Consider the following 12,302-nt stretch of genomic DNA (forward strand, 5'->3'; position numbering starts at 1 on the left):
GGGACCACTCAAACTGTAACTACACACGTGCCATTGCAGCCTGTGTAAGCTGGTGCTAGCACTACTTACGAAAGATATAGGTTTTCCTATATCCAAGGTTACTGTACTTAAACCCTATATGTCACCCACAGAGCAGTCCTTTCAATCCTGAAGGCAGGGTGCTCAGTTCTAAGTTTGAAGGTGCCCCTGCATGAGCAGGACACCACTACAACCTTCGGAGTCCATTCTTCCGAGTTGTAAGTGTATCAGCCATTAAGATACATAGAGTGGCTATGCGTCATTGCACGATGACCATCTCTAAACAGGCTGCAAGGAACCCTATTGTGTTTGGAATCAAACATGTTGGAATCATACCTCTAAACCGTAAACGGTGTGGAGGTATGATTCCATGTACTGTAAAACATCTCCGTGATTCCCTTAGTGCTCCCGGGACCAGTCTTCTAGACCCAGACAGCACAACATGAATGCTGCCGACCAGAGACACGATTCTGCCCTCCTGCTGCTAAGCCAAGCTTGAGCAGGGGAAGGCAGAACAATAGGTATCCTGTCACAGGGAGGTGTGACCACCTCCCAGACAGGGTTTTGTGTATTGAGGCCGGGAGTGAGCGCTTGCCAGCAGCACTCAGTCTGCTTGAAGGGCACATTTGGTGCCAACCTTGCATAGTCCAGTTCAAACCAGCTCAAGGAGCTGTTGCTCCCGCTCTGGCACGAAACTAGATAAAGGACACAGGAGTATCTTCCCCACTGTCCAACCCCTCACTTGGGAGGGACCCCTGAATCGTCCCAACCCTTTCCTTAGGGTACTTAAGGGCTTACCTGAGGGTGGGTCCCTAGATTAGTTGTGGGAAAAGATTAATGTCAAGACACCACTTCTTCGACCGTCTGGGCACTCTGAACTCTGGACTTTGCTCTGGGATCAAGGCTGCTGCTCCTGATCTCGCCACCCTCCTCATCTGCTGCAACGTCCATGCCTGTGCTCCAGACTGTGGGCATCCAAGAGTCTCCCTTGAAGTGAAGGAGTCACTTACCTGCATCTGCAGGCAATGCAACTAAGCTGACAGTTTGCTGATCCTGAGCTCCCATGGCCCCCGAAGGGCCCAGCAACACAGGTGGTGGTTTATCACATCCCTCGAGGCCTGCCCTGTCCTCTTACCCAGTTTGAGGCCAGTACCCCCCGTCGGAGCTGCAGGAACCGAACCTCTGTGCACTGCATTTACTTGCTGTTGCAAAGGCTTATTGGCTTCTTTCCATAAAGATTTCGGGCTCTAAGTAATGTCCACCTCAAGCATCTTCTGTGACCAACATCTTCATCCTTACCACATCACTTGCACCGTGGGCCTGCATCTTTGGTCAACTGCTCGAGGTCTTATCGAGACTCCAGTGCCTCCGGCCTGTGGGTCCTCTTGAGGGTCTTTTTTGCTTTCTGTGGGTCCCCTGATTGTTCGGGGCCTGTCCTGACTCCCCTGCTTATGGTGAGTCACCTGGACCTTGCTGGTCCCAACACTGCACCTTCTTCGCTTTCCATGTTGTTTGCAGTTGCTAAGGTTTTTTGGTGCTCTTGACGGACACCGACACCTCTATTCTCGACATTCGACATGGGACAGCTTGTGAATGGCTCCTGGTCTTCCACAGCGTCTCCTGGTCCTCACAGCTGGAGCACCAGGGTCACTGTCAACTTCCCTGCAACTCTTGACATCGGTGGGCATTCGTCTTCCGTGCCTCCTGGACACTCCTGAGTGGCATAGACTCTTTCTCCTCTGCTTGTAGGTACTTCTCATCCTGAACCGACCTTTGTGTTCCACCAGACACTTTCACCTTCTCCAGCAGCTGCATCTTCCTGAAAACTCCCATTGAGTTTGACTGCGGTTTCTGGCGCCACTTCACACCTATGCACCAGGCTTCCCTGGTGTAGGTATCCTGGGTCCTAGGGTATCTAAGGGTGGGGTGGCTCTGCAACCTACTGTCTTGCACAGGGTTTCTTCAGGGTCCAGTGGGAAGGGTCCTTCATCTTTAAATTGCAACCGCGACTTACCCATTGACTTGCATTGATCCCGCTGTTGTTTTTCCACTCTGCACACATTGGGTTCCCGGTTACATACCTCTGGTGGTTCCTGGGGTTCCTGGCACTTCTACGACTTCTGGGTATAGTCTTGACTCGAGTCGTGGTTCACATACCACTATTTTAGTATATGGTTTGGTCTCCCCCTGGTGACCACTGTGTATTTCGTGCTATTTACCTGTTTCTATTGAAAAGTATTGGGTGCATTGTGAAGATCTTGGGCTAGGAGAGATCTGTATGTGTTAGTGAGTGTCTTATAATAAATAGTTTTTTTATAAATACACTGTGTGGTTCTTTTTCACTTAATCTATACCTATAAGATTATGTTCTGGTAAAACAGGCTGCTTTATACTCCTTCTGGACTAAGCCTGAAGGTTGCCCTCCATAGCTACCACTTACAGAGCTTTTTAAGGTTGTCTAAGACCACTAAAATCACCCCATCAAGGGTAACAAGCGCTATATAAATACAAACCTTTTTTCCCTCTTCTATCCTTCAGCTATCCTTTTGAATCCAAATAACTGACTAACCTATCCACCACCACTCAAATTCCTTTCATATTTACTAACTAATCCAACACTAATCCTTTATGGGTTCCGGAGTAGCGTGCTAGTTGCCGAAAAAGCGCTTTGACGCCTTGTCAGGGGTAGTAAGCGCTATATAAATGCAATTACAATACAATAAGAGTTGTCTGGATTGGTGCAGGGTGCCCGCTTGCATAAGTGTGCATCATATACCAAGCAAGCTTCTCACAGTTATGTTCTTGCATAGACTCCCCACAAAACTTGATGTCGTCCTGAAAGTATGTCACATTTTCTATCCCTTTAAAAACCTCCAACATTATCTGCTGAAACACGCAGATGACAGAATAGGTAAAATGAAATAAATAAATAAAACGTATTCTTCCGTCTAGCGATTGCCCCCTGGCCCAGCTCCACCGCCCCACTGCGCTTACCTGCACCGGCCGCGACTGCAACTGACAAAGTAGGAATCCACGCTATACAAAGATTTGATCAAAATTGTTATGTTATGTTATGTTTTTTTTATTTGTAACGCGCACAGCTGCCCCAGCAAAGGGGCGTCCTGGCGCTTTGACAAGATCAGAACACCACAACACCGCAGAGAACCAAGGGATCATAAAATACAGCAAAAGGGCTAAACAAATAAAATAGTTTTGATGGCCCGTCTGAACAGAAGAAGATTATCCATAGCTCGAATATGCACCGGGAGAGAATTCCACCAATTAGCCGCTAAGACTCGAAAAGAGCGGCCACCAGCTCTACTAAGTCTATAACGCGGAACAACAGCCAAATTTTGACCCACAGATCTGAGGGCTCGCGGAGGGACGTATGGTATGAGCAGATTCTCCAAGATTTGAGGAGATGTACCCTTGAGGATTTTGAATGCAAGGCATAAAACCTTGAATCTAATCCTCTGGTGTACCGGAAGCCAGTGAAGAGAGTGTAAAGATTTAGCAACCGAACTACGCCTTGAGAGGCCCAGCACTACTCTGGCAGCCGCATTCTGAACTCGCTGTAGTCGAGAAAGTTCGGATTGGTTGATCCCAGCCAAAAGCGAGTTGGCATAATCTAGCCGGGACAACACTGCTGCTTGGACCACCAGCTGCCTGGTGGGAGCATTAAAGAACCTAAGGATTGGCCTGAGTCCTCTGATAATACCATAGCAAGAAGCTGCCACCTTCTTGGTATGGCAGATGAAACCGAGAGACGGATCAAGCCATACCCCCAGATTCTTTACCTCCGATCCTGGAGATCGAATCAGACCCAGTTCCGAGGGCCACCACCTGTCGCCCCACAACCCCGCCTGCTTACCGACTACCATGACCTCCGTCTTCTTGGTGTTCAACTGGAGACAGTTGGCATTCATCCAGTTGGCCACCGCCCGTAAGCCATCGCAGAACCTGAGGGCCTCCATGTCTGAGTCCCCACTCAGCGTGACCGCCAGCTGCGTATCGTCAGCATATGAGACCATTGTCAGGCCCCACAGCTTGACAACCGCAGCCATCGGCCTCACATATAGGTTAAATAGAGTGGGACTCAGCGATGACCCCTGTGGGACCCCCAGGTCTAGCGGATGGATTTTCGACTTACCGGGCGGAATCGCGACCTGGAATGATCTGTCAGCCAGAAAAGATCGAAACCAACACAGGGCGGAGCCTGTGACCCCCACCTCCTCAAGTCGTTGAAGCAAAATTCCGTGCGAGACCGTGTCGAACGCGGCACTAAGATCTAATAGCAACAGTGCCGCCGTTCGACCCGCATCAAGCACGGAACGCAGATGTTCGACCATGGAGAGTAGGGCCGTCTCCGTGCTGTGGCCCGAACGGAACCCATTCTGGGTAGGGTCAAGAATGTTAGCCCTGGCTAGGTGGTCTACCAGAATGGTGTTCACATGGGCCTCCGCGACCTTCGTGGCCCAAGGAAGCAACTAAATAGGCCGGTAGTTCTCAGGCTTAAGTGGATCTAGAGTTGGCTTTTTCAGAATGGGCGTGACTACAGCCTGCTTCCACCTGGCGGGGACTCTCCCAGAAGAGAGTGATAGATTGATCAAGGAGAGCACCGGAGTGCGGCATGCCGATGATAACTTCATCAGCTGGGCCGGTTTCAGCGGATCTGCCAGGGATCCCAATTCTATTTTAAGGCTAAGAGAATCAATCAATTAAGATGAACATTTTTAATATTAAAGCCATACATCAAAACAAGAGCACGCATTACTACAGGCACAATACTGATAATAAGAGCCTAAAAGCAAAAGCTCCACATTAGAGTGTGTGGCCTCCAGGGGCCTCTGCCTCTCTCGTGTCTGGTCTGCATGTGCATTGTTTACCCTGCAGTGTGGGCTAGTGCTGTAAATGGGCAGGTACTTGCACTTCTTTAATTTGAAAGGGAGAGTCCCTGCACTTCTCAGCATAGCTGCATACATTTAATGGGAGAGTATCGGCACTTATCAGAAGCAAACAGGTACTCTGAATAGTGAGTACCTTCCATTTAGAGCACTGGTGTGCGCCGCTGACAGATGTCACTCAGTAAGCAGGGCTTGCAAGTGTACCCCCCCCCCCCACTGCCCCCCTCTCTGCTGAATACGAGTATGTTTCTGCCACAGTACGTGTGCGTGCTACAGGGCAGTCTCCTTCCTGTTTGTGCGTTTACCGCTGTGAATACTGAGTATGTGCAACACTAACCGTATCATTGCGTGACGGTCACCAGAAAGGCGTGCGAGAGTGTGTGCCGTTGCGTATTTGTGACACGACCACCGTGTGAAGCGCCTCGAGCTGTCTCCGTGGGAGCTGGAGCCACGGCCACCGTGTGCGGTATTCCTGTGCTTGCGCCGCAGCCCCTCTGCTTGGCAGGGTAGTGTTGACATTGGCCCTGCCCTATCGCCATCAGATCTCCCTGGCAGTGACATAGTTCTCATTCCAGCCTTTTGTTTGCTGCTTCCCTTCCCCTCGCAGCTCCGGGAGGCAGGGTTTCAGTGACAATCACTGCTGCTCTCGCAAATACCAGCTATTAAAAGCTCTCGGCTCCAGTCCGGACATTCTAGTATTGTAAACTGTGTGCAGGCGAAGGTTTCCACCCTGGCAGGACGGGGGCTCAGTCTTTGCTGAGTACAGGACAGTGACGGGGCGACTACTCCCGGAGACACAGTGTGGGGTTCACATGAAGTGGGATAACACTTAAAGTGGCAGGGACATTCTGACCGAAGGCCTATCCGGGACTTTCCATCTCTTCATATGGAGCTTAATTTGAGCCGGTGGAAGTCGGCACTTATTTTTCCGCATCAAATTTATCGACGGCAAAAGAGGGAAAACACACAGATCGGGAAGGGGAAGGAAGAGAAAGACAGAAATACATTTACAAATGGAAACAGGAGGAACTTGAGAGTGAGATAGGGGCAGGCCGTGTCTGGTAGTAGAAAACAGAGGCATGAGCAGCGCCACTGGAATTATGCGGCAGGTGAGGGCCAAATTATGTGGCAGTAAGAAAAAAGCAAATGATGCGGCATAATACGGCACATTTTGTTATGTATTACTTCATTATTTTGTCATTTTGATATTTGTTAATCACTCTCTGGGCATTCGCTGCACTTCATTTGTACCAACTTAATATCCAAATGCTGCAATAAGAAACAGAAAGGTGACTAGTCCACTTCTGCAAACGGCCTGCCACTGCGCGGTGTCACTGTGCTTATAGTACCTTTTGCAATGTTTGAGCAAGAAACAATGTTTTTGTTCAAATTTGCAGATTATGCTGCAGACATGGATTATGGGGCAAATCCACAATGATGCGAAAAACTCTGTGGCCACATAATTCCAGTGGCCGTGGGCATGAGGTGTATTTAAGACTACCAGACTTGCTATTCAGCACGCTGACATTTAATAGCAGCGGCTGCTGACTTCTAAGCAAAGCTTCTGCAACACACTCTTAATTTTACAAATTAAGCACTGCGAGGCACTGGGGGGTGGGGGTGAGGGAGGACTGGGACTGTAGTGCAGCAACACATTCCTTCTGAATGGTCTCCTCCCAGCCTTATTGCTCCCAAAGAACAGACACCATAACTATGTAGATCAAGAAGAATAGAGCATTGCAGTGGCATGTGTTTGACCTAAAGATCAAGCTGCGTTTAACTCTCGCTCACACAACTTGATAAACAAATGATTACAGCTCTTGGAGGGTAAGCAATTTTTCTATAGAAGTACATCACTGCCCAATCAAAACATGTACTCCTGTCCATCAACATGCAGGCGGAGCCAAAGTCCCCTCTGTAATACTCCTGAAAGGTGTTTTTTTTAGAGTGATCACATAAGGTCGGCCAAAGTTACAGGGTCAAAGTAGAACAAGAAAACGAAATCCTACTGGATGAGGATCTTTTCCTCATATAATCTATTTTGGGTCAGCAAAATCAAAACAGAGACGGCAGACCCAAATAATCAGAATAGGTGGCCTCAAGAGAAAGCAATCTCTTTCGGCTGCCATTACAGGACCCAGGGCAAAATTCCTGGGTCCTGAATTTTTTTTGTATCACCACATAAAGTGTCAGGGTGAGAAAACCCGGCTTACAGCCATGCAAACTGTAACTCTCACAACAATGCACAAATATATATATATACATAGATACACACACACACACACTACAGCTAGTAAAATATGGCGTTACATTTAGTTCTGTCACTTTGACTGCCATAACTGGCTGATTACATTTTTTGGGGTTCTTTCTGAGTTTCTGAGTTGTCCACTGATTTAAAAAGTTCTCACTTATGAATACTTTTGGGAAGTTTGGCTCTCTTTAATACCACCATATTTGCAGGTTATTTCCTCAAAGGTTAAGGATGGGGATGAGGAGCGAAGCGGTAGTGCTTGAATTACTTACCTTCATTACACTGAGCCCTCTCTTCATCGTCCCCAGTTCTTTGTTCCTCTCCCGGGAGTGGGTGACATTGATTTGCTTCATGCGTTTTGCTTGGATTGGTGACAAGGAAGTGACCTATTTTTAAACCCCATCTCTTGGGAGTGGTCTTTTCATTCTTCATAGGATTTGAAGGTCAGTATTTTGAAGGGGCCTGTTATGGAGGTGAGATACCTCAAAGGGGAAGGACTGAGACAAAGACGTGTAGGACTTACTGTAGTGAAGTTTACTGATAAGTATTCCGAACACTGACCCTCCTGGCCTGCAGGGTGGGTTATCCGGCCATGTTTATGTTACTCTGTGATAGGTTATAGACGGATTCATGTATAACCTATTCTGCCCTGATCACTGCCCTGCAGTGCAGATGAAAAACTCCAATGTATTTTCTTCTGCATATGCATTGACCATCTATAAATACACCCATGCTTGTTTCAAAATGGCTGACTGCTTTCTACATTCAGGGGCATTGGGGCTTGGGAATGGAAAGTCCCAGGAGAGGAGCAAAGAAGCTAGTAATTGTGAAGGAAGCACAAAACAGCAAGGAAAGGAATTGGATTAAAAGGAGAAAGAGAGGACTGGAGAAGTGTCTTATGCAGACCAGCGTGAGCCACATTTATAGTGGTTGTCTACTTTGGCTGGTCACTACTGGTCAGCACAACACCGGGGTCCAGTTATGAGAACCCCCACCCCAACATAGGCTGTGTATGCTTTCACCGCCCCAAAGTCAGTGTCTGCTTGACTCAGTTTCAACAAATGGGTCTCGTCTGCCACATTGCCATGCCCTCAGTCTCCCCTGTGCCAGTCCCTCTGCCCCGGTGGCAGGGTGGCACTGGCCTGATATCAGTGCGGGGAGGAAGTGTAAACACAGGCTGAGTATAGAGGGTAAAAGTTTGGACTAAAGAGGAATCGGGTAGTGAGAGTTAGAGTGACAAACGAAAGGCGTGAACACAGCAGAGATCGGTAGGGAGACAGGGAGAGGATGGGGCTGATCCACGTTCCAGCATGGTAAGAAGGGGGCTTGCGGTCAGGCTGCTGCAGTCTTCCCCCCTCTGACACGGGGTGGGTTTCAATTCACATACACCTCTCCACCCAGCATTCTAATGCATCTCCCAAGGGGAGCTGGTGTAATGGCCAGAGCTGCCGACTTTGGCGCTGGGGAACCAGGATCGAGTCCGGCTCAACATCCTGTGAATGTGGGCAAATCACTTAACATCCCCGTGCCTAGCAATAAACATGAATATGTGCTTGTGTGATATAACTGTTGCTCGTGTACCGCGCTCCAATACCTCCTGTTCGAGTTCGCGCTACATAAAAACTGCAAAAAAGAGAAAACGAAAAAAAAAAAGCAGCCCCCTCCTCACACCGATGCTCCTATCCGTGGCTTCCTCGGGGTAGGTGGTCCCCCTGACGCCTTTAGTAACCACTGGTTGCGTAATTAACTCACTAAGTGGCAGCAGTGAGTGACACTGAACACACACGGGTCTCGGCGGCTTAGCTGGCATGAATGGTCTCCCGTGGGGGCGGGGACCTCCGTTAGAGTTTGCATTGATCCCCCAGTTCCACCAGTTCCAATTTGTTTCCACTTTTCTTTTGTTTTTACAATTATCCCATCAGGGCTACTGTTTGCCACACACTGGCCGGACCTTGTCGGCTGTGCTGGGAAACATCCATGACACTTGCATCTGATCTGATCTTGTAAAACTGGGAGGTGACGTGAGCAGCTCGGAACTTGAGGTGCGGACAGCATAAGCTACCCTGTTTCAACAGAAACACCCTATTGGTGCTAAGGGGGTGATTATGACGCTGGTCTCGTGCTCTGTGATCCAACACAGAAACCCAGGCCGAGCGACTTGTAGGGAGATCCAGGCGCTCCCTCCAGAATATGCTCCAGCAAAGGCTAGCAGGGCTAGGGCTGGGGCAGAGCCAGTCACACAAACTGCAGATACATGACCGCACTGCCCTGTGTAGAATATTCCGGTCTCTAAATATCAGCATGCTTCCGAGTACAGTCACTTTCAGTGCCTTGTTCAGTGCGTTCTCAGGATACCTTAAAAAAGGTCAGTGTCAAACTTTCTAAACTTACAATATTGGAAATATCGTGCAAGTGCAAAGATTCACTCTTTTTTTTGCTGCCCTTGCCATTTGTAGTGAGCTACACGACCACTTTGTCATGACCCTGACACCCGATGTATTGCACACAATCCTCAGGGCCAAAGGTATAAATAAATGGGAGAAAGGCCTCTTGGGGTCTTCGCCCACAAAGCAGATAGTGGTGTTCGGGTCCTTTATTAGGTCTCGCCTGTCGATGCGCATGCGCATCGAGCAAGCGAGACTATAGGGGCTCATCTACACTTTATCTAACTTGCAAGGAATCGTGGCGATTCCTTGCAGTGCCCGTGACTTTTAAGCTCAATGCGCATGTGCATTGAGCTTAAAAGCGCGTGCACAGCCGCCCGCATTCCTCCGACACCTTTGAAGTGAAGCTTAGCTTCACTTCAAAGGCCCGGTTCTTCACACCCACATGCCGCTCTGCCCTGCTCCGCCCCCTCCCCTGAGTCATCCTGCCTGCCCCTTCCCGCCGTGTCGCATTTCTCCTCCCCCCTCCCCCCTCCCCTCTCTTCCCTCCGTCTTGTTAAATCCATTTCTCCATTCCACTAACATTCTTTCCAGACACTTCTCTTCACAACCGCCCAACTTCAACGCCCGTCTCCTCACTCTATTCTTTTTACAACCAGTTCACTCCCCGTTTCTCCACTACCTCTTTGCTGCTCTCCCTCTCACTTATCTTCGTTTCTCTTCTCTCTCCCTCCTCTTGTGGGTGACTACCTCCCTCACGGGTCCCCCTCTGACCCATTAACGGCTCTTTCCTCCCTGCACTGCCCCCTCACCGTCTCGCATCCTTTCACGGCCTCCCTTCACTATCATTATCCCTCCTGTTTAATGGCCCCGTCTGCACTGGCCTCTCGCTGCTGTCTCCAACTCTCAGTCCACTCCACTCCTTCCTTCCTTCATTCGTAGCGCTCACTTATTCACCCTTTACATCCGCAGCCTTGGCTCTCTCGCGTCCCGCACTTATGTCTGCCTCCCCTTCCGCCTCTCCGCCCCCTGCCTTGGCTCTCTCCCCTTCCGCCCTCTCCAGGCTCACTCCACCCCTCCTTTATCTCTTCCCGCTCCCTTCCTTCCTTGGACGTCCTCCAGGAATGTTCAGGTTACTGCCTCAGCGTCTTTCACAGCAGCCTCCCCGTCCAGGGATGGCGAAAAGAGCCATGAAACCATCCAGTTTGAACACTGCCAGGGCCCTGTAATGCAGGACGTGCCCTGGCCTGAAGCATCAACTGCAGGAGTCTATTTGCCACCAGGGCCTCCTGCTCCAGCGCAGACTTTCATCCTTGCGAGGTCGAGGAAGAGATGACCTCTACATTCGGTAACCAGAAACACGTGCTTCATGTAGTGCGAGCAAAACGTCATGCGTCGAGCCCTTATTTTGTAAATGTGTTCCTGTTAATTAAGAATGCAGAGTTTCAGGTGCCTTCTGGTGATCAAGAATCTGTCATGCGCTGAACTTAAGACAAGTCTGCAAGAGAGAATCTGTAATCGGAAAACATCACAGAAAATTCAGGGGACTTTCAAATACACCCAAAGTGACTTCCCCACAGCGGCAATCTCCACAACAAGCATCGGTTTTTTTTTAGCCCAGTGCTCAACCTAACCACTGCTTGAACGCTTTTCTGACCCCCTTCTGATTTGCTTTAGCCCCAGCACTGACTAACCCTGGCCATACCCTAACGCCTGCCTACCTCTGCCATTCATTCTCTTGTTACTCCTCTGGTCACAGGACGCTTCTGTAGGCAAGAAGCAGTTCGCTGGCTAAAGGACAACACGCCTTCTCGTCAGTGCCTGCTACTTGAAAGACATGTACATATGTGCAATTGGTTAATCAGTAAATCTAAAGTCTACCTGGGAGATGCAGTATTGCTTCCATTGTTGGACTCATTTGAAGCTTCATGGTGGCAAGATTTATTATTTTTGAGCGCTAATGTAAGCCTGTTACCAGCTGAGTTCTGGGCTACATTCTTCTGAATGCACACCAAGGGACAGGCTGAGTCAGCTGGTCTCAGCCCCCCCCCCCCCCCCACCCCCCACACTGAAACCTCAGGCCCTTTCCCCACTCTCCCCAATTAGCCCCCCACAATGCCGAAAGCTTGTTTTTCGTGGGTGGCAAAAATGCAGCTCGTCCCCTGCTGCTTTGACTGTTGTCACACAGCTCTTCTCTCTTAGCACAGCGGCTCCTTAACTCAGTTCCTTGGCTGCTCCACCTTTACAGACACCCACCCTGCCTGCCATTGTACCTCTCTGCAAAGCACGAGCGCTGTCAAAGGCAGTAGGGTCTGGATTGTATGTATCGTTGACATTACAAATGCTATAGGTGTCACATTTGAAAAAGTATAAAGTATTGCCATTATAAATGACAAAGCTATTACTTTTGCAAGTTTCAAGACCCACACATTAAAAGAAATTTGTCAATTACAAAACCAATAGCTACAACTTTTCTATTGCGAGACCTATTGCATTTCCAATGCTTGTTGTAGTGGGGTCTGGTGGTGTTTATGGGTAGCTCCACACAACATTTTGCAATAGAGGTTGGCCCCCCTTATTACCAATGCGCTGGCTGACCCTGCCACAGCTGCCCCCAGATAGAAGTAATGGGTGGGCAGGTTGAACAATTACTTGAGGGCAGCCCTAGAAACAGTATGGCCATGGAGTCACAGTGTCCAATGAGGACTTAGCATTACCCAAACACCCCAATGTCACAACAATGCA

At 49.2% G+C, this 12,302-nt stretch overlaps 1 protein-coding gene and 1 pseudogene across 2 annotated transcripts in view; both read right to left on the minus strand.

Annotated features, from left to right (window-relative positions):
- LOC144756439 (uncharacterized) overlaps positions 1-1,083 on the minus strand; it is a 28,748-nt pseudogene extending 27,665 nt beyond the window's left edge.
- The window catches only part of EXD3 (exonuclease 3'-5' domain containing 3), a 2,383,304-nt gene that overhangs the window by 308,951 nt on the left and 2,062,051 nt on the right, over positions 1-12,302 (minus strand). The gene's annotated exons all lie outside the window — the stretch shown is intronic.

Source organism: Lissotriton helveticus, chromosome 5_1, assembly GCF_964261635.1.
Source record: "Lissotriton helveticus chromosome 5_1, aLisHel1.1, whole genome shotgun sequence".
Lineage (NCBI taxonomy): Eukaryota > Metazoa > Chordata > Amphibia > Caudata > Salamandridae > Lissotriton > Lissotriton helveticus.